Below are 23,582 nucleotides of genomic sequence, written 5' to 3' on the forward strand. Positions count from 1 at the left end.
TTGACCTTTACGCCATCTTAAATCGCCAATCTCAAATCCAGCTTACCAAATACAGAAAAAAAGCGTACGCAATGTTTTTGTAGAGTGATATACTTTTTTCTGCATTTTGCATATTATCGGAAAAATATTCACAGCCGCTCGTCCCGAGACACGGGATCAGACTCGTCTAATCCGTCCGAGCAAATATCGATAAGCTTCAGCTTTCCAATATAACGCCCTGCGAGTAAATCCGCTTGCCTGTGTTCGCCCCAACTTCGTGTAACGTGTTTTGCATATTTTCCCCCTTACCCTCCTCACACCACATTCACATCGAACTCATTTCGTTTTTAATAACACAGTTCTTCATCACACTTTTTCCCTACCCGTTGGTGCATTGCGGTACTGACCCTTTCCAACCCCGTTGGCGAGGAAATCTATGATGCTGGTGATGGGAAGATTAGCCGCTGCTGCAGGCAATCAGTAAAAGAACAGACGCTTCCTCGACCATTTACGCCGGCCTGTATCGAACTACCGGGAAGTACACTGACTGACGCGAGAATCGTCCCGTCCACCCGGGAAGGTCACTTACGGTGCCAGCTTGTTGGAAAATGCAACAAGCGCATTCTAATCCCTGCACATAGCACACACACACACAGACATACACTGCTTAATAAAATGCTTGCCCTGTTCATGCCGTAAGGATGAAGGAAATGAAGAGTCCTTGCACCAAACGAGAAGAGTTAGGATTGAGTCTGCTGCGTTTATCCCTTTGGCGTACGATCGCACACGGTATGCACTAACGCCGCTGGTGTACATTAAGCATTGCATTGATTCCTTTGCCCATTAGGATGCACATTCCTCGATACCAGCGGCAAGTGCTTGGGAATGTTACGAACACGCTCCTCACTCGCTCCTCCCGATGGTTGCATGTGATACGAGCTAGTCCAGATTGCGTCGTAAGATGTTGTTCAATCTCGGTACGGGGTGGGTTCGGTTCCGTGCTGACGGTAGACTGCAGGGTAACACATTACCTCAATTAATTTGCACGAGCTCTACTCGCAAGAATGTGCCCCGCAGGTGCTGCCTGGGATTAGATGGGATTCCTAGGTAAAGTCTTCAGTGAGTTTGCACCGGTGGGCCGATAGCGATAGGAATGTCCGAAAGCCAATCAAACTTTTATCATGCAATTCACGCTATGAAACGCTATAAAACAGAGTCAGAGGCTGTGCTGTTTAAAGGAATGTTTCACCTGTTAAGATTGCATCACGAGGGTTAGGTAATGATTGTATTCGCAGACTTTCTTAATCCATAGGTATATCATATTATTTAATTACCTTTATGTTTGTGGTATTATACGGAATTCATCACAACCAAAATCTCCCATTCTTTTATTTCCAGCTTTACAATCCAATTATTGCCAAAAGAGAGCGCTCCAACGATTGTGTAAGGCTGGCAAGCGGCATACTAAGCGGCATACTAACTTGGACCTTCAGACTTAGACAATAAATATTGTAAATCGTTCAACCTCAACTCAGATTCATACGCAAACGATAAGATGAAGCCTTTCAATAATAGGTGGTAAAAAATCATCCTGCAGAAAGGCTGCCCAAAAAAAGGATGTTTGTGATTTTATCTCAAAATCAGTGAATCTACTCTAAAAAATAACTAGTAAAGATAACAAAGAATAATTTCTTACGTTAGTGTTTCATCTCAATATATTGAAAAAGATACATTGAATAGCGCCGTCTATTGGAAAGCTCGTTAAATAACAGTTATTAAGGTACAAGGTACAAACATTTGTAACAATTGAGTTATGAATAATTAAATTTAAACATAAAGAAGATAAAATACACGAGGACTTCAAATGAAAAACGGTAAAATCCGCTTTCAAATTGTTTTTTTTTCAAGAATACATAGAACAAGTTTTTAAAATTAAAATGGAATAATAATTGATAATAAATTTACTTTTATTCCTCACATCATGTCATAGCGTCATAGCGAAGTTAGTTAAGAAATGCGGGATCATCAGTGGGATGAACAAAGAGATACATTTCATTGCAAAAGGTTCTATTCTACAAATTCTATTCAAAAATCTCAGAAATCAAACTCAATTTTAAAGATTAAAGCGTAAAACAAAATAGAGTTTTAAGAAAATTTGGGCTTATATTTTGAAAAATCTACATAAATCTATAGCACGCGAGTGTAAAGTGGACCATGAACATGGGTCCATAGAAAATGATTGAACTTAGTGGCTCCTAATCGGATTCGCTGGTTAAAATTTTTAGATATTATATTATATTATACTCTTGAAAAAATAATTTAAAATAATGTATTATTTTGTATTTGTTTATTGCTTAAGAAAATTTCGTCCTTCTCGAACCTACCAATGGAAAAGGGTGGGACCATAATCATAAATCAGCTTTTCCAACAACATAATTTTAAATTTAAACACAAAAAGATTCTGTTACAAAAATTTATTCATTTTCTAATAGCACTGAGCTAACAACAACAAACCAAGATCACGTTCTTTTATACTAAACGTTCAAATCATAGTTATGCAAATCACACTCTGTCCAGAATACACTCAACAAACAAGCGCTTCGTACCATTGTCTACCATCATCAATCATCGTCGCGCTTTTCCCGCCTGCACGCCTCACAGCGTTTGTTCTCACTTCATCAATACGCTAGATGGTGCACAACTTCACGGAAACTATCCTGACCTTATTGGCTCAGAATTTCCACGGCACCACCTCGTCTCGCATGTACAGCACAGCTCCATTGTATCGCCGGCCGGGTAATCGAGTAAACAGATTTAACCATGATTAAAGGGTCCTGTTTCGCTCCGGATGCCAACGATCTGTACGATTCGACGCCTCTCACTGCAGCGGTTCCGGCCATACGTAGCGGGGCGTACGGCGTATCATTCCACAGCAGCATAAATAAGCTGGAACATCATTAAACTCATTGCACAACCGATGCGAACCGAGCGGAACCACGAACGCTGCTCGTTAGTTATGAGGCGGGTTTTAAAAGCGATTTAATCTTCCAATCTACCCAAAGCCTTGCCCGAAACGCGACTGCCCCAGTCAACCTAAATCGGAGCTCATCTCGTTTAGCGTTTTTCCACCAGCGATCGCAGGAAAGTACACGATACGGCGTAGGTTTGCGCGCGTGCTTTCATTCCACGCCGACCCCGGTGCTACTTAACTGGAAAAGCTCATTTCGACCTGCGCTTTTGAAATTGAGCGTATATTTAATCTCATCTCGAAATCGGTTGGCTGCCGGCTTCAAACAGGCTTCGGCTTTTTTCCCCCATTCACCATAACTCTAAACCGCTTTCGGTCGTGTTCAAGAGCATTTCTAGCAAAGCACTACCTACTACCAGTTTCGAAAGGTCCTTCATAAAAACACACAAACTGACCATTCGATAGCGCGCATAGGAGCACTATACATGGAATACCTTCATTACCTGTCGTGGTGGTGAAAAATGGACGCCCGCGGTATCGGCGGTTGCAAAAATCTGGTGCGTATGTAATACATTTTATTTTCATCCCCTCGCCACGATTAGGGATCGATCAGTGTGTGGTTTTCCGTACAGCCGAAAGGGTCATCATTCATTTACGGCAAATCTGAGCTGATTAGATTTGCTCGCACACACACCGCTTCGCAGTCGCTTTTAAGCGGATTTGCATTCTCTGCCCAGGTGGAAAGTGGTTTTTGGAAAGGGTTTAAATTGTATATTTTACAGAGTAGTGCTTCATTGGAAGGGAAAGGTTTTCCCATTAAAATTAAAGGATTTCGTATTGAAAGCAGATAATACCAAACGGCACCCATGTTAATAATTCTCTTTTGCATGGAAAACCCTGAAACCATGAAAAAATGTTGGAAAGAATTCATTTCGCGTTACCTTGGTGATGTGATAATGCTTAAAATACTTAAATCATTATCACATTATTGCGGCAGCTCGTTAGCTCGTTTGTTGCTATTGTTTTGCATTTATTAAATACCATAAATAATGGGGTTTTATCCTGAAAACACCATTAACCAATTATTGTTTCTCGCATGTACATTCTTTTCATCACCAACAATTTAATTGAAATGATAATTTTCACACAATAAAGCGAACCATGTTTCAATCAACAACAGAATGCCAACATATGAAAAAGGTAGGTTCAAAATCTGTAACTACTGATTGTTTTTCAGCGTTTTTCAGCAAAATAATTAAAGAACGAGCCGTCCTTCCATGCGTTTAATTGATACAACATGGGAAACCTAAACATAGAAAAGCTTATCGAAAGAGATCAACGATTATTGTGAGATGATTCTCAACACATACACAATTAAGCATAATCTCTAAAACAGTATTTATTACACATAACATACTAAAACACATTTATCATTATGACGATACACACCATACTGAATAAGAAAATCATGTAAAATCCAAAACTATTTTGAAACAGTCAAACTTACCTAAATACCATGAAGGTGAAACAGCTCATTTTCCAATCAAAACGATTAAGAAAGTCCCACTCAAAAATAGAACCCTGAATCGATCTCCACCCTCCCAAAGTCCACCCTTTCTGGTATTGCATGCATCCATTCAACTCGTAACCGCACTCGGGCGTACAGAATCGATTCGGAATCAAAATCGCATTATTGTCAATTTACGATTATTATCCCGGAATCTGGCCCATACGTTCGATCTTCCCTTTTCCGGTCCAAAACTACGCCAGCCAACATACGCACGTTTATGGCCGTCGGTTAGCTATATTTTTTCCGACCTTTCTTGCATACCGCATTTTTCACTACCCGGTTGTGTCAATTTTTCACCAGCTCGCAACAACCTTGTCCTGGAACCTTCCCATCTACCTGCGTTAGCGAGACCGGACATAACAACAATCCGGTGGGGGTCTGTTCGAGAAAACGCCTTTGCAAGAAAACCGAGCAAGCGTGGCCCACATACACGCATACACAAACAATTCACCTCATTGCGTTCAGCACCATTCAATCCGATTTCCGACCGTAAATGTAAAAATCCTCCCGTAAGCTTATTACGGTTCCGTCTGATGAAAACGTACGCCGAAACTGGAACGCATCCGTTCATTGCCATATCTTTCGACCCACGCAATACACACACACACACACAAACAGGAAACCCAGTTTCACCTTCGTATAATAGTGCATACAATATGTTTTCCTCCATTTTTTCTGCTCACATGAAAGCTGCGGGTCAAACATTCACCTAAAGTAGTCGTTTCCAAGTGTCACGTTTGGCCAGCCAGTCAGCGCATTCGAACATTTTCATCTTAAATGTTTCATGGCTACAGCTTCCAAAGAACAGCTCCTTCCTACCTTCCACACACCTCCCCGAAGAAAAAAACCCAATACCCACGAAGACATTGAGCACGGTTCAATCACCCATCAGGAAATGGTGGCCGTTTCACGTTTGATCGTTATCCTTTTGCCGGTGTTGAATTATTTAAATCCCGCCAACCTTTTCCAAACGATCCTTGCCGGATCGGAAGAGGAATGGCAAGGTTGCTACCGACGGTAACATGTCCATTCATTCTTCCGGGACCGGGTAGCAAGGGTCACTAGCAGACGGTGAAAACACTTTGCACGAAAGGTGTCGATTTTATGGACACTATTAAATTGGCATTGTTGAATTATTAAGCAAACAAGTAGCCAGCAGACCCGGGAAATCGATCGTTGAAAGTTTCCACCGAACTGATGGGTTGATGTTTTTTTCTCGGACGGATCAGCAGGCGGAATGAGGTGAAGATTATTCGATTAACTGACTTGGCAGGAATTCGTTTTCGCAGGCAAAATGGAGATATAAAGAAATGGCATGAATGAAACTTGTAAGTCAACCTTCCAGAATCAGTAGATTGGATGGTATGATAAATTTAGATGTTTTAGCAAAAATATGGTATTTTAAATGTATGCATTTCATAACTAAATAAAGTATAAATGTTAAATGTAAGTAAGTAATTAAGCACGCAAGACTTTGTACAATATGGTTCTTTTTTCAGATTTTCAGATCAATAAGTTTCATGAATATAAACGCCTTATATCAGTTTGACGCTAAGCAAACCAGACATGAATTCAAGATCTTTCCGCAATTCCGAATTAGAAAGCAGAGCACGTATATTCCTCCGATTAAACTATGTATTGCTTGTATTGATCTATTTATCAACTTACCTATTTTACTGGGTATAAATATTTCAATATATAACTATTTCATGATTTCAGATATTTGATTGTTAACGTATCTTTATTATTAATTTTTAATGTATTTTTGCATTACCATCCTTTAATTTCAGTTTGGTTTTTATCATACAATCGACACGGGTAACATAAACATTTATTCAGCCACAACCATCCAATGGAAATTCCTAAACCCAACGCATCGATCCTTAAAGTTGCACAAAAGCACCATGGAAACGTCCGAACAGCATGGCTGCATTGAACGTAATAATAATAATTCTAACATGGAAGCCCTTCCAAACCACAAGCTATCAGAAATTGCCACACCATCCAGCACACGAGCACTTTATGCGTGCAGTTTGACTAGCATATGAATCTATCAGCTCACCTACCGTCAAACCAAGCCCGACTTACACCCCAACCCGACACCCGTCCTCCACGAACGAAATCCAATTATTTCCTCAACCGAATGATTGGACGGGAGAAGGAATTTTGAGTGATTTATTCGACGAGTACGATTCGCCGAATTTATTACGCGCACACGTGGCGCACCGGATGTCGTACATTATAGTGCATTCAATTCGCTCCTCCTGCTTCAAGCGGGATGTGGAGAGAATTACATCAATACTTCGATTTATTTTTTTGTTTCCAACCTCTAGGTAGCAGAGCTTTTCCATTATTTTTCCAACAGATTACAATAGGGTGGTTCGAGACGGGGTTTGGATTGTGGAGATAGGTCGGCTTTTTTATCTAGCACCTTACCAGCAAAGCTACAGACCGCATACCTCGCGTACGTTCGATCGACCGTAAGTAGCAGGATGCAGATGCATCCCAGCTATCAAACGACCCGCTCGTCATGTGGCATATTTGTGCATGTTTGTGTGTATGTTTGTGATAGCGTTTGTGTTTGGGAGGGTGAAATACTTGACTCGGGGACGCACTCTTTTTGGAAACGACCGAAAACATATGCTCACAACCGGTGAGGTAGAGCTAAATCCCTTTCAAAACCGAACCGACTGTAGTACGCGCTTGATAGGAAGAGGCAGGGATACGACTACAACGGCCACAGAGAGAGTGAGAGAGAGACAGGCTAACAAATTGAGTTATTGTAATGCGGAATTGATATTACACCGATTTGAGGTGCATTTGGCTGGTCGCACAGTTGGATAGGGTTTGGGACTGCCGAAACTCGATCGATTTTGCCATTGGGCTGCACTAACGCAGCTAGCGAATATGCTGCTTCAGGACACTCGCGGTTGAGATATGAAGCAATTTTACAGTTCAGTTAGCTGCGCTAGACACGCTGGATGCACTTGGCGCTGGTAGCTGCTGGCGAACAGTTGTAGAAGCTGAAGGAAAGCTTAGTGTACTATCTTCGGTACGCCAAGACAAAGATTCTAAGAAAAAGACCGTACGATGCTCATTAGATGCAAGCATTGCAATTGATTTACGATCTCGAAATTAAGTTGTCTCATTGCGCACTACTTTTGGGTTGCCACGCGTTGCCATTGCATCCGTTGCGGAAAGCTAAGCTCCCTGCAGGAAGGATCTTACCAACCAACGCAACCAACCAACCAATCGAATGAGATTTTGATGTCGAAAAGCCCGAGCCTGATGTCGAAAACCGTACGCTACCACTGGCAATATAGCAAGCGAACCACAAAATGATATTGACAACAGTGAATGCAATAGAAATTTTCCGTTCGGTTTCGTCTAAATTGAAGCGCCCTGCTTCCTGAGAATGGGATGCCACCGCATTAGAGAGCTTTTATTACGAACAATACAGGAACTAAAGAGAAGCCCGCACACAGTATCCGACAGTGTGACCCGATAGAGTCACATCGGTACCGACAGCAGGACTCAATTACAGCAATTGCATTACGCTGTGTGCGCTGGTACCATCTGCAGGATTCGCCGAGGATGGAAAAGGGGGGCTTAGATCTGATGGGAAAATAATCAAAGAACAAACCACTCATCATTAGTACTGAGCAACTAAGCTAATGATGGGCTTTTTCTTGTTATTTTACAACTTGTTTCTACTAAAGTTTCATAGTTTGAATGTTTGGTTGTCGCTTAGGTTTCCATTCTCTACTTTAACGTTTTTATCCTTAAAAATGCAGCAGAGCCGGAGCAAAGGCTCTGTAAATAAAAGTTCAGCGATCAATTCCCCTGTAATTCGAAACACAAACAAATATTGCTTTCTCAAACCGATTGCTCACCCTCACAGCGTCGTAACACAACTTAAAGTGAAACCTAAAGCTCCATGCCTAAGCTGCCGAATTCATCTTTCAAATAAAACTTTCAAAAGCTGCATCTTCCTTCCCTTCACGATTATGCATTCATTCCATGCTGAAGCACTGCACCAGCTGGTCGAGTTCGATGCTAAAAGAGAAGAAAAAAAAACCTCTCACACCGCCCCTTTGCCCTATAATGCCCCTGGACGCAAGCCCGACACCCGAACGGTTGTTCCTGATGCCCAGTTTGTGCGGTTTGCGATCGAATTGTGGCGAAGGGAATGCCACGCAACGACAGCGGGTATTTACATTTTTGTGGGGAACTTTATTAATATTTGGTCTAGGAATCGCACAACACAAGCAGCACCGGCAAAGCGAGCAGCCAAGCGAATAAACATCAAACAGAACTTTCCCAAAGATTGAAACTTTCCGAATGCGAAAAGACAGGAAGAGGAAAGCGCGGTACGATGCTGAAACTACTGAGGACCGTTTTGCGAGGCGACATAGGCCACCAGGGGAGACACGAGCGCAGGGCCACTTGCGGAGCAGTGCCATTTTTATTCGGATAAGTTACTTCAAACAAATACGTCTCGCTGCAAGCATTTTGACGATGGCCGATTTTCTGCCCGTTGGCCTTTTGCGCTCTTACGCAATCGAAATATGTTTGCATGTACCGAGTCTAATCGTACTTATCGATCAAAGGCAGGCATCTTTGCGGGCAATGAATAACTCAATTGGGGAAAGTTTTGCAACACAGAGGGTGTACCGGAACGGTCGACAAACCGAACTGACATTTCCGCCACAGTGATGCACTGGAGCGTAAAAGCTTTTTTGCATGCTGCTGGGAAAAACTTCAGTGCCATCCTGGCGGAACAGATTGAATTGAGTAATGTTATTAATATCAATTAGAAGGCAGATGTGTTAGAATATTTTACGGAAAACATCAAACGCACATTGCAAGAATTGGTTCATTTTAAATATATTTAGGAATAATACAGTTTTTATACTATAAGCATGTATGTATGCTTTTGATGACATTGATGATATCATTTAACACATACATATCATGCATGTCACGTGGTTCGGATATCATTCAACGAATTCCATTATATACTAATGAGAATAAAAAAATACCAAACCTGGATAAACATACTACCTTATTGTTTTGTAGATATCGAAAAACATCTATTCAGCAAATTTATTAAACTCAATCCAAGAGACGAAAAGTTTCCTCTAGCCTATTTTAAGAGTACTTCTAACAGAGCTCAACGATGCGTGCAATATCGCAAACACTTCGAAGAACATTTAAAAACTGCGATGAATGATTCTTGTTAAATGTTAAACTTTTTCTCGTTCTTTTCGCGAAGTATTATTAGCCTGTTATTCAGTCTGCAAGCCCAATAATGGGCATTGATGTAAAGTAAACTCTATGCAAAAAAAAACATGATTACTTACCATTGACTCAGCTCTCTCCCCCTAAACATGAGCAAATAGTTCATTTGAATAAATTGGCAGATGCTAGAGCCACTCTTGAAATACACTCAGGTCAGTTTTACCCTACAGAACCATAAACAGAATAATGATGTATAATGTTTTGCAGCATTACAAAGAATTCTCAATTACGCACCAATTTGTAAATTTTCAAACTTATTATAAAAAAAATATAATATGCATTATACAAACATTTCAAGCATTTTTTAACCATTACAAACTTGATCTTACGGAAAACGAATTCCACTTCACCCAAACTCAATTAACTGATAAAGCCGCCGACGGCGCGTGTATTTTTCGCAAAACAATGAGCATGTGATAAGAGACGTTCCACACGAAGTCCTCCTGCCAGTGCCGGGCTTCATTCACAACGGGCCACATTTCACTTGACTTATGAACTAACTTACAAATTGCAGCACGAGACATTTACGTAACCCCACAGCGCCCACACGGTAGAAGATGTGCCTTTTCCCTTTCTTTACATCGAGTTTTTCTTTTCTTATTTCTTGGTTTTGTCAAAGACCGAAACATGCGATCTTATTACGTGTAATCGTGCTCCATAAAGAAACTGCGCGCGGTACAAAGCGACCGGCTTCGCAGCAGATTCCGAAATCTGCTCCTCCCGGTCATTATCAAGCTACTTTAGCTCGTTGCCATAAGGGTAAGCCCGTGGTAGAGCGAGCTTTCGAGCGTGCCGGCACACCGTATTCCGATTTCAGGCGGCGGTAAGATGAGCTTGCAAGCAGAAATTCACTTCGACACACACACGCGCACGTACACAAAAAGGCGCAAGAATACATCCTTGCAACCTCTCTCTTTTGTGCCATTCACAGGCAAGGGGTTTGGCCCTTTCTTTTCAGCCTCTGTCTTGCTTGCACGGTACATTCCTTGCCCGCACTTCCTTAAAGAGCAAACCGAGCAAAGCGCAAGCACCCGTGAACGTAAGACCCGCCGGGCCTGTCCTCAAATTAAGGAAGTTTAATTTATAAAGCTTATTTAGAGGGTTTATACTTTTATCTTGTTTATCAAGTTAAGCAACCGTGCGCGGCACAGCCATCCAAGCGTACGGAACGACACACACACACACACAGGGCCAATCGGCAAATGCTACCTTCCTCCAGCATCCTAGGACTTGCCGACCATCAGAGGATCAGAGAGCTTTTTCGCCGGTTTGTGGAAGTGGTTTTAGAAGCGGGATTTGCTGCACGAAGTACCAAGCGTAGCAGCAACGACAAAAATAAGGAACACAACGATCAACAGCGCGAATACACTAACGAAGTAATCCTTCGATTGTCCCTCTTGCCGGGTGAAATGGTCGGTCGTTTGGAAAATACCTTCCTGCAATTGCACAAACTATTTCTCATCGTTTCAAAGTGTAATAAAAAATCACACTGCACAACTCTGTGCTGCAGCAGATGCAGCGCGAACTGCAGCACCATAAAACTCTTGTAGTGGCATCGCATTTGGTCGCTCCAGCGACACGTTCCGCTTTCAATTATAAGTTTCGCCTCGTTGTAACGGTCGAGTACGCTCGCCCAACAAGGGCAGGTGTGCGGTGTGGTAATCCGTGTCGTTTTAGTTTACGTCCCGTGAGATGCAGCTGGTCAGCCTGTACAACGGCACGTAAGCCTCAGCTCCCAGGACAATGATTGATTGATTTCAAGTCAAGTTTAACTCCAAGGGGCCAACTACAATCTTGGCAAAAGGTGTCTGTGTTACGGTAAGAACGATGTTGTTAGGAAGCTTCTAATTTATTTTATAGCTATTGTATAGCTATCACTCCAAAAGTTTTGTTATAATTTCAGCACAATAAGCTGAATAGCTGATCCAGGCTCTCTGTGAAATCATATGCATACTGTTATGCAAAAATTTATTTATATTTTTACGAGTGTTTAAGCTTTCCTATTCATTAAAATCTGTTGCTTTTATTCATTTCAATCATATTTTTTACTTAAGTACTTGTTCATTTTTCCATTAATCAAGCACGGGATTCTATAAAAAATAGCAAAATTTGATATCTATTCTCTAGCTCAATTCAATTGAATACCCTGAGCGTGTCTATCAGCCTATTTAAAAAATACTAGATCATCTGGCACGAGTTCTGCACGATACATGTTAATCATTGAATGTACTTGCTATATAGCAGATATTTGTTGTTTTTCATGCTGAATCGTTTGAAATTATCCACCATCGAATGGATGGTTCTTTGTAATGTAATCACGACTGTCTTCAAACACAATCAGGGGGAGGTCATTGTTTTGCCAATGTGGGCTGAATTGAAAACTTGTAGAAACGGACTGGTCAGGAAGGGCGATTGATTGTCAAGGTGATCTTAGACATCTATTAAAGACTACTCCTTACTGGAAGTGTTGAAGCAAAGAGGCCTTACTATGGGTAGGAGAACACTTCATGACCATGAATGAAGAAGACGAATATATTTGTAGGAAGGATATAATCCTATCCGAACAGTCCGATCGAATTTGATCTGCACAGATCGATTTCGTGGATTAGGTGTTGGGTTATGTGTTTGATCTTAGTGAATTTTATTGCTTTCATTTATTAAGTTCCGTTCATCTTTTGGTGACAAGAATAATAGTTCTTTTATAAGCTGCTGTTTTGGGTTATAATGTATATACTGATCCAAATGGTTGAGTGTTTGTCTATATTTGTCTACGCTGCCCTTTTGGTATTTTTGTAAAAGTGGGATTTCTGTATTGATTGTATGTTCCATTTCTAGGTTCTGTTTCGAAGATATGCTTCTCTACATAACAGCCTTCTTTTAATGCTATGAGTTTAAACACATTCAAGGCACAATGCTATATGAACATAATATTTTACTAAGTTTTGCCCTGTTCTTAAACCATGTTAGATACACCATATCCCTTAACAAAGCTTGTAAAACAAATCGAGCATTACCTCATTAATATTAACAAATTAAAGATACTACTTTTTCATGCAGCTTCTCATAAGAAAACTCGCCACTTACGTTTACATTTGTTTGCTGCAAATAATTTAACAACTCAAACACAGTTCGAAACAGTTTTGTAAACCCTGTAGTCTATCTACGCTATGCCAAACATACAGACAAATTAAAACCTTTTTTCCCTTACATTTAACGCTCTCTATCTACTTAACACTTCCCTAAGTCACTTATCGTAAGTATGGGAGTGACATAAATACCCATCGCACTTGAACGATTTGTTTTCTCCCTGCCTTCCTGTATCGTTCCATCCGCACAGTGTATCGCTCGCATGGTTTCGCATGGAATAAAATCCCTTCAAACACGCAAATAGGCTCCATTCCAAAGCCTAGCAGTCGTGACGGGAATTGCAATCAGATACCGGTTCCACTGTCGCAAGAAATGTCCTCGATGGAAATGCGAAAACACAGCAGGCAAACAAGCAACAACGCTTCATAGATATTCTTGCGATCCAGGTCCCTCTTTTTCCCCTTTAGCGTCACCCGACCCGACCGTCACACATGCAATCGATACAAGTTGCAGGAAACTTTCGACCGGAAGCATTCTCCACAAACGAATTTCCGCAAAAGCTTTTCAACCCCTTACACGGGCAAAACTACAGCCATACTCACTAGGGGGAGCCTCCCGTTTTCGCAGACATAGAACGACTATATACACACACCCTCATACACACTCACAGTGCACAAGACAAATAAACATACTGTTTGGAGGAATTTTCGCACTCAATTACCGACAACTTTCTCCTCGATATTTGTTTGCCACTTCGTCGGTGGAGAACACACAACATGCAAGCGCTGCTAAGGCAAAGGAAGCAAAGGCACGGCGGGAACGGAAAGGGGGGATAGACAGGGGAATGGGGGTGGATATTCTACCGAAAAATGGCGCTACCAGATTTGGCCACAGAATGAACGGTATGATTTTTCACTCCGCACGCAAGTGTGCTGTGGCACGTTTGGCAAATGTTTATGCTTTCTCTTCACTCCCACCCTCTTGGTGTTGTGTGTTTGGTCTCGGAAAAGCGCTGAGAAGGGGGGGTGAGATCGTTGCTGTGCTTTCGTTTCGTTTTAAAAGGCTCGCCGAGATGCAACCGTCGTGGTACGGTGGTGTGAGATGGTACGAAAAACTTTGGCGTCTAATATGCATTAAGCTTCCATTTCCAAGTGAAAGGATACGGTTCCTTCGTGCGATCGTCTGTGGGATGAGGTGGCGGTGCTTTCGCAAAAGAGCAACAAGGGGCAAACCTAGTCTGGGGTGCGTCGGCGGTGTTGAAGCTGAAACGACTGCACCGGCTCCGTATTTCCCACACGATCGGCGTTCGGTTTGGTTTTTGTTTGGCCAGACACGCAAACTCCCAGTGCTTCGCAGTTCGATCGCGCAAAGCCCTGGGTGCTTGGCATGAAGTTGTGTGGTGTGTGTGTTGCTGCAGGTCCCATATAGGCAACAACATATCAATGTTCCGTTAACTAATAGGATTTTGTTCCAAGAAACTTGACAGAATTATAGGTGTTTGTGGTAAGGGCAATGATACCATATCTCCGTAGCGCATCAGGCTATTACTTCGATTGCAACTGCACTGTCTCATTTCATCTAGCAACTTAAAAAAACCCCTTCTCAGTTGTTTTAGCAAGGATGTTTAATTACTACTCGTAGTACAGTCGTCAACTCGTACGACTTAACAACATGCCCGTCATGGGTTCAATCCCCAAATAGACCGCGCCGCCATACGTAGGACTGACTATCCTGCTATGGGGGGGAATCAATTAGTCACTGAAAGCTAAGCCCGCAAGTGGGTACAGGCAGGCCTTGACCGACATCGGTTGTTGAGCCAAAGAAGAAGAAGTTTAATTACTACAATTGCTCATACAATTATTCAACAGCCTAATTAAAATAACCAAACTACTTATTTATACAATTATTTCAATAAATAGGGCAACTATAAAGGAAACTTTGCTGGAAAACTCAATGTTAGTTCGAACAATACACAACAGCAGAATTGCTTGGTAAAATTCCAATAACAGTTATTGTTTTTTTTTCTAATTCACGTTTACATTTTAAACTACGAAAAGCTTTAAAAAAACCAATTTTATTCTTTATTTATTTATTTTTAATTATTTATTTATCGATATCTTTATTTATGTATTCAATTATGTTTGTTTTATTTTATTTTATTTATTCCTTTCGAAAGGAACGTCCAGATCAAATTGACAATAAAATCTTTTTTATTATTTTTATGTTGGAGGAACAGTCCAAAAAGGAGTCATATTAATTTATTGATTTACTTATTAAATCTTATTGATTTTATGTACTTCCACGTTCAGTGCTGTATCAATTCTATGAAAACTTATGTTAAGTTTATTTGATACCATTTTAAAAATATATTACTATTCTGTTTTCACCGATCACCTCTTCCATTTCTACAATCGAATAGAAAACCTGTCACAAACTAATTAAGCGTCATGCGGTGTAGGAAAAAAACCAAAGCCACACCAACTGAATTTATTCTCACCCTTCAGCCAACCACACCACACCGACTACACATCACTCGTCCCGATGGTGTTGTTAAATTTTTATGAGAAAACTTATCCCTTTTCATTATCGAGCCCAAATCGCAGTCGCAGAAAGAAAGTCGTAGGAGCTGGTAAATTTGCATTCCGTGAGAAAACTCGCAAACTCACACCCTTCGAGCACATACCGACCGATCAGGCAGTGGAAACATAATATACTGCAAAGAAATATTTAATTATCGAAAGAATCGAGTGTCGGCTCAGCACTCTCAGCAGGGTGTTACTCAATAATGCTGTACCATTTGCTTGGCAGGTGCGTGTGCTTGCTCAGATCGCTCAGTAGTCTAGCGAGGTATCTTATTAAGGTGCCGTGGAACGGCAATGCATTGCCCCAAACTGACTCGAGCCGGTGAAAAGCTACGGCATCCTGCTGAGCAGCTTTTCCGTCTACAGATTGAAAACTGGCATTCGGGTGTTGAGAAGGGGGTGAACAAAAACACACGAACCACACCAAAAGGGCAAAAGCAAAATCGTGTATAATGTGCTGGCAGCCCTGTCTGCCACCTGTCTGCTACCGTCGAACGTCCTGAATGCAACCAAACCACCGGAACTGGGGTAGAGGGCAAAATGCACATTCGCGGGTGGTAATTCTATCTTTTTCGCGTTGGGTTTTGGTCGTCTCTCCGTCGACGAGGGCAATGTGCAATGATCTTCCTCTTTTTCTTTTACTTGTACATATCCCACAAACACCTTCTTATGCAGTGTGGTGCTTGCACTCCCGTTACTCCCGTGTCTCAAATATTTTTAAGAGAAAAGTTTAAATTGAATTACTTAGAAAATTGACGCTGAAAACTTTCCACCTTCCTTTTCGCTCCTACCGTTCCATCCCCATTGTGGGAAGGGTTTTCCGGATTCGGTTGTAGTTTCACCCCACAAGCAGCCAGCATGAAGGCAGGCAAGCAGTTGCTACCAGCGCGGGCAAGCGAAGAAAGCTACATAATCAAGCGCTACCGCCAGTGTACCGAGTTGAGCTAAATGGGGTTGAGCGAGATGCAAAGAAAAAAGGTAGCAGCTTCATTTTTTTTGCCAATTTTTATAGCTCTTGTGCAACGATCCTCACGAGCAGTGTGAGCAGCGCAGCGTGCGGTAAGAAGCGAGCCAGAAACTTTCGAAATAATCTATTACCGCGCAGAATGTGCTCGATTGCACATCTTCAGCTATTTCGGGCCGGGAGTTGCAGTTTCGATGTGTACCACTTGGTGGCTAAATAAATACCGCCACAAAACTATTGCAACTATCCGCCGATAAGGTCGGAGACCGGTTCCGGAGCAATGGAGTTGGAGTTGGAAAATATATATTTATTTCTATAAAATCCAACTGAAGCCATGAATCTGGCTGATATAATTACACACAAACACCTCACCCACCCCTCGGTAGCATCTTGCACGAGTCTGCTTGGGATACGGGTCCCGGACAACAGTTCCGGAACCAAATTACTGGCTGGGTTTTTTTTTTTTTCTTCTCTGAACCTCTGAATCTGAACCTTAGCTTCCCGTTTAATTTATCACGTCTTAATCCCGGATTGTGTGGCTGTCCTGAGCTTTCCCGCACCCGAAAACCACATACACACACAGCTACAAAAGCTCCATTCCAAATACCGAATTGACCTCCGTACCGACATACCAGAGCGTTCGGCATTAATCATCTCGTTGAACAGTGCTCGAGGGTTAAGCTTGAATCGGGGCGGGAAAAAGGAATGAAAAGAATTGTTTCTCAAATGTGCATCGTCCACTGCCCGATACCAATACCAAAGCCGTACTCGATAAAAATTCTTTTTGGTACGGATCACCACCACCAACGTAAAAAGCGAATTTGTCCCTCGCAATCGTACTACTCGATGCCTCGAATTTCCGTTTCCGTCACTCGCCCAAAGTACAGTGTCTCTTTTATTTGTGTTTACCCTTATAAGACACATCGGACAGAAAGGAAAACATAAAACGAAACCACCAAACCATCCCTTTTATCCTTTGCCTTCGAAGGTGTACTGCTGGGGCTCACTAACTCCGAACGGATTTGTTCCGTACGGATCGCCAGTACACAAATCGTTTCAATTTTGCAGCCCGTACAAAGAAACGAGGCCTTCTTTCTTGCTTGCCAGCAGCTTCAAACGGCAAGCGGGAAGAACGTGTAGAATGTGGGACAGCAACTACACGGCAAACAAATCCCCGGGTTAAATTCTAAAAGCTTTGGAAACGGTTTGGCGAGTGGAGAAAATCTGGAACAATAAAAACAAAACCTAAACGGTGAACCGTACATCCTTTACGGAGTTAGGAACGCAACGGATGCATTGGTGAAGCATAGTCGCTCTTTCAAGGTAACATATTAAGGAAGATAAAATGGATAAAATGAAGCGACATGCAAGCGTAACATAAAAATAAATAAAGTAAGTTAAAAATTAATATAAAAAAACCTAAAACCATCCCACAGTTGACTTGACTGATCAGTTTTTTCAGTTATTTTAAAGTTGATGTGTCCATTACTTTTACATGAAAGGTTTTATTTGTTTTTATTTTATAGTTCTGCTTTGAATATTTTTTTTAAACTATTTTATTATTTAAAAAATTATCATTTGCATATTATTTTAACATCTTATGCCTATGTCATATTATTTGTCTTTGCGAGTCATGTAGTCTTAAACATATTTATTGAATAGTTTTGTCATTTTTTCCATCTTTTGTTCAATTTTATTGCAACATCTAGGACGCCAGACTACTGTTTTCATAACTGTTTAGAACAAAAGTAGTTTATGCATTATTTTGCTTAAAACAAAAAGAAACTTATAAAAGATTCCCCATCTGCAGCTCATTTCATGGAAGAATAAGCTTCATTAAATGCAGTTTTGATATTTCTATTTCTCGTAGTTTCTTCATTGTTCAATATTTTCTATTGCTTAAAATTCATCGGCATTAATCCTTCTCTCCACACGTACACATGCTTTAAAACTATCAGACCACATTCGGCTACAGTCACGTAACAAACGTCGCCCAAAATAAAGCTCCCAACACAATGCACAATCCGTGAGCAACGGGAAAATGGTGCCAAAGCTCGCCTCATCCTAAACACGCTAGAGTATGTGTGTGTGTGTGTGTGTGTTGTTTCATTTGTCCTAAGATTGGTTAGATTTCGACTTACGATTAGCGGGAACAAACAAGAGAAAACCCAACGAGCCACAAGCATGCAGGCACGTCGAGATTTCGACCCCGCTCTTCAATGCCGATGCATCCACAAACAACGCCAAGCCGTTCCATAAATTGTCCTGCAGATCAACCTTCAGACCTTTGGGGACAAAATGCCAAGAACAGGGATGGAAAGAACGGGTTGCAAAGAAAGTTCAATCCTTGGTCTAAAGAAGAGCCCCATTCTTATCCTCTGCACCTGCAATACCTTTACCATTTGCCCCCACTCCTACAAGTTGAACCATTTTTGGGGGCCAAATTTGACCCATGATGTTGGTCAGGATCGGTAAGGCTTAAGCTGTGTTGGTATGATACCCGGTGCTGCTACCACCCCATTCGTCCGTAACCGAAACACCAACGAGCAAACGAGGAACACTGCAATCTCTCCCAAAAGTGGCCATCCTAGTGTACCGGCCTCGGTGTACAGGAACAATGAAAGATTAAGGTATTAGGCAGGAATTGGGTCCGCATTTCGTGCCACGCCGTATCAGTACGACAATGAGTGGAAAGTTCAGGATTACATCCCGAACATTACAGTTTATCGATTCCGTTCGTAGCTCGTTCCTTACTAATGCGATGGGTTTGTGTAGTTGTCTGTTCCGTAGTGTTCTAAACCAACGGATAGTACAAGGAAACGACCATCTGACGGAGCTTCTTATTCCTCCAGCCACACGTGATTCCTCGTGACAAGCGTCCTTCTTCGGTGTGCAGAACACGTGTGCAAAACTTGTAAAATGCTACTGTGTACTAAAGTGTCATCTGTGCGCCCAGTCTTTACCGCGTAAGTGAGAGGGAAAGATGAATACAAAACTTGACAACAAGCTCTCACTCGTAAACAGTGTAAGTTTGCAAATTCCTGAATTGCACAACTAATTGGCACTAACACGGGCACCCGATACTTGGAGCGTGAAAACGTCTTCTCATCTACCACTTCTACTTGCAAGTCGCGGTTGAATAGGGTCGACGCTGCACGTACGACGTTGCAGTGTAATTGTAAAAGGTTTTGAGCTAAGGTTAAATTTAAGTTCTTTGAGCAAACGCATATCTGATATTGAAAAACATTGAGTTCATTTCATTGTTGAACCCCCAATGCATAAGTCCTGTGCGGAAGATGTCTGTGATAGGTTTTTTAAAGCGTTGATTTTATAAGTATTGCGAACAGCACAAGTCAAATGATAAATATGCGAATAAGTATATGTTATCGTATTAATTGTACAAAAGATATACGAATAACCATTTATGAATTAAAGTATAAGAAATAACACGAATAACTACAATTGTTATAATATGTATAATAACAATCTTATAACAGTAGCAATAACAATCTTATTACCATAACAAAAAAAGAAATTACATTCATAAAGCAGCTCTATCATTGAAAAATTTGTATCATAAAACTACAGAAGTTAAAATTTGTTTTAGAGACATTAAAATCAATTTACATAAACGTAAGCAGTAAAATTAATTAACAAGATATGTTTCAAATCAAAGAAGATAATTATTTACTAATCCCAATTACTTTTGTAAATTTCTATGAGCCAATATTTGCGCTAACCACTCGATTATAGTATGGGATATTTTTTTCCACATTTTTCTTTTTTTAGAACGTTAATCAAATTGCAAACTATAATTCACTTTCATCAGTCAACATTTCCCATCAAATAACACTGCTAAAGTTACACACTAAACGTCAATTTCGGTCACAGGAATACCGCAAATGAAAGGGAAAAAGATTTAAAAAATGACCAGCAAAGCAGAACAAATAGTACAGAACACTCGAAAGCATGAGGAAAGGGGAAAAAATACCTTCACATTCACCCTGGACTGGATGGATGATGGTGCTAAAATTCGATAAAATCACACAAAACCCGGAGCTTCCGGTCGTGTGGATGTATGTCTCCTTTTTTTACCAACGAACGCAACAGATTTTCTGCGACCTGCCAGCGCCAAAATGCCGCCGGAGTTTGGAACCAAACTCAATTAACACACTTCACATCATGTCGCGACCATTTGTCGTTGTCTGGCTGGATTGTGTCTTTCGTTGTCGTTTGTTTTTTTTTTCGTCCCAAGTTGGTGAGAGAACCGATCTGTGGACAAATACCAAGGTTCAATCGAAAAACACACATACACACACACACATGGTCATTGATTGTTTCCTCCCAGTGATACTAGTCAGACTGCTGAGTAATGGTTACACACACACAAACAGATACACTGAATCACGGGCCCCTTCAGCCATTGCAAAACATTAGAAACGATGGATTTGCAAACGAACAAATCCGGGATCGGGGATCCATAACAACAGTATTTCAGTGAATTCCGTTCTTGTGTTGTGGAAAAAAAACCGCACTCCCATCGTGGTCCCCACTCAATGCACCAGTATGAAGGTTCCGACAACGGTTCAATATGTTACGAAGGACCAGCTACCAACATTCTCAGCTGCTCGTCCCGACTCGTATCTACCTGAGAGTGGAATCCTTGCCCGAGGCGCTGGGTTTAGAATGCCGGAACATGCCATATGTAGCACTAAACTACTATCGTGCGTTTGCATTGCAGATAGGGGGAACCAATTTGCCGTACTAGTGACCCCATGATATCCATTCATGCAAACGCAACCCAACGGACCAACCGGTGCCGCACCGTTGGATAACATCCAACCCGAAGATGTACAAATTGTCAATAAGTAAATAGAAATATCGGATGGGTTTTGGATTACTCTGCACGTTACGGGTGAGTAGGTTTTTTTCGCTAGTTATTGGCTTCCAGGTATTTAATTTGCCTAACAATTTGTTTTCGTATTTTGAATTTTTAATGACTTCTCCATCATTTTGCATTGAAAATGAAATTGAGATGCTTTTTTGTATTTTTTTTTATTTACGAAAAATCTACTCTCTGTCTTCGTTTTGTGTTTTATATAAATGAAGTTATACATTCTGAATAGGTAAGTTCGTATTAGATTGGTTTTTTAATTAGTATTAAATTTACAAATTATCTTTACTGCTTTCAGTATTCTTCCACTTTTCACTGGTTACAGTAAATTTAAAACACGGCTGTGTATTTTACAACAAAACATTGCATTACGCATTTTCTTATCTTTATTACTCTAATTCGATTCAAATGAATCTATATATTTCTAACTCCGCACTGGTTAGTTATTTAACTGCACTATTATATATACTATTGTTCATTTTCGTAGTTCTATCGAAAGTCTTGCATTTACAAATATAGCGTTGATGTGCGCTGTAAATTTACTTGCAAAGGATGAGTATATTCGGGTTTCGAGATATATGATGGAATTTCATATTTATCTTTATTTTCTCTATTTATTTTTTATTTGAATTGATACTACAGTGGAACCCCTCATAACGAGTTTAATCCGTTCCAATGACTCTCTCGTCATGCGAAAAACTCGTTATGCGGGAGGCTCTTTTGCATACAATTTGTATGAAAAGTGAAATAATTGGTTCCAGCTCAAGAAAAGTGCCGATATTTAGGGACTATATGCATCACAACCATACGGAACACCTCCAAGTGGCCACAGTAATGCATTGATCAATACTTAGAATCGAAATTCTCGCCTTCATGAAAATTAGATCAAGAATGCATGCAAGAACATACCTATCAATTCACCTCAAACTTGTGAAACACACACTTCTTAGGGAGGTACACTATACACTAAAATCCACGTCCTGCCGTCTTCCAAGGCCGAAGCCGAAGAGAGTATCCAATATTGTCAAATAAGAAGGAATGCAAGATTTTACTCGTTAAGAGGGGTATTCGTAGAGCATTTAGATTTGCTCGTTATGCGAAAAATTCATTATAAGGGGTATTCGTTATGAAGAGTTCCACTGTATTACGGTGTCGGTGTTTTATTTTCATTTTTTTCCAATTCATGATATAAAGTATCTATTAGACGATGGAAATTTAAATAATACCAGCAGCTCATTTGTTCATTCTGGTTAAGTATACTAGTCGTTAAATTTGAGTAGTTTCTATCTCAATTCATCGATGGCCAGAGTTCATTGCGTTTGTATGTCCATTCGTACGATGTTTTCACTCTCTAGTTCGCAAAGGTGTAAATTGTACAATAGTTTGCCTTTCGTATCGGTTGCCCAACTCATATGTGATTTTTGTTTTTGCATACCGATTATCTGAACACAAATTACGGGCAATTGTAATTTGAAATCATATTAATTTCATTTATTGTCACTTAAGACGATTACATTCCGTTTCCAACGATACAAAATTCTTTATTTTAATCGGGAAAAGGAAAAACATTCTTTTAATGCAATAATGAGTAATGAAGTATCAAATAGAGCAAAGCAACAAAGCAACTAAGACCAAAGTATCACCAAAGCAACTAAAAAACTCATACTTTTAAATGTACAACAAAACCTAACGCAAACGATTGATGTTCTTCCAGCGTACTAAACTGTCATGTTTACTCATTTTTCACATTCACATATGTAATCCATCTGAACGGTGTTTTGATTAACCAAAACCACAAAATAATGATCCCCATTCAAACCCCTGCTACAATCTATACCAACATGCTCCACCGACAAACGCCGTCAAGTACGATAAATCCAACCAAAATAAAATATAAAAAACACACACCGATCATTTACACTTCCGTCACATCATAAACGCCGGTGTGCCGCACAACTTCAACAACAAGCCACTGCAACAACAACATCAGCACAGCGACAACAACAAAAAGTTCATTACCTTAATCGACATTCCTTTCAGGATTTTTGTACTCGTACACGCCCGGTGAACCTTCCCACAATTTCAACCAAAACCCCACACGGTCACGATTAGGCGCCAGCTGGCTGCGAACATGTCGCCCGACACAAAATCCAGGAACAATCGACTTTAATTTGTCCCCGAGAAAATAAGAAACTTTCGCACCGCGCACCGGGTGGCAAACGTACGGGGCAAAGTCA

This window comes from Anopheles arabiensis, chromosome 3 (assembly GCF_016920715.1).
Source record: "Anopheles arabiensis isolate DONGOLA chromosome 3, AaraD3, whole genome shotgun sequence".
NCBI lineage: Eukaryota > Metazoa > Arthropoda > Insecta > Diptera > Culicidae > Anopheles > Anopheles arabiensis.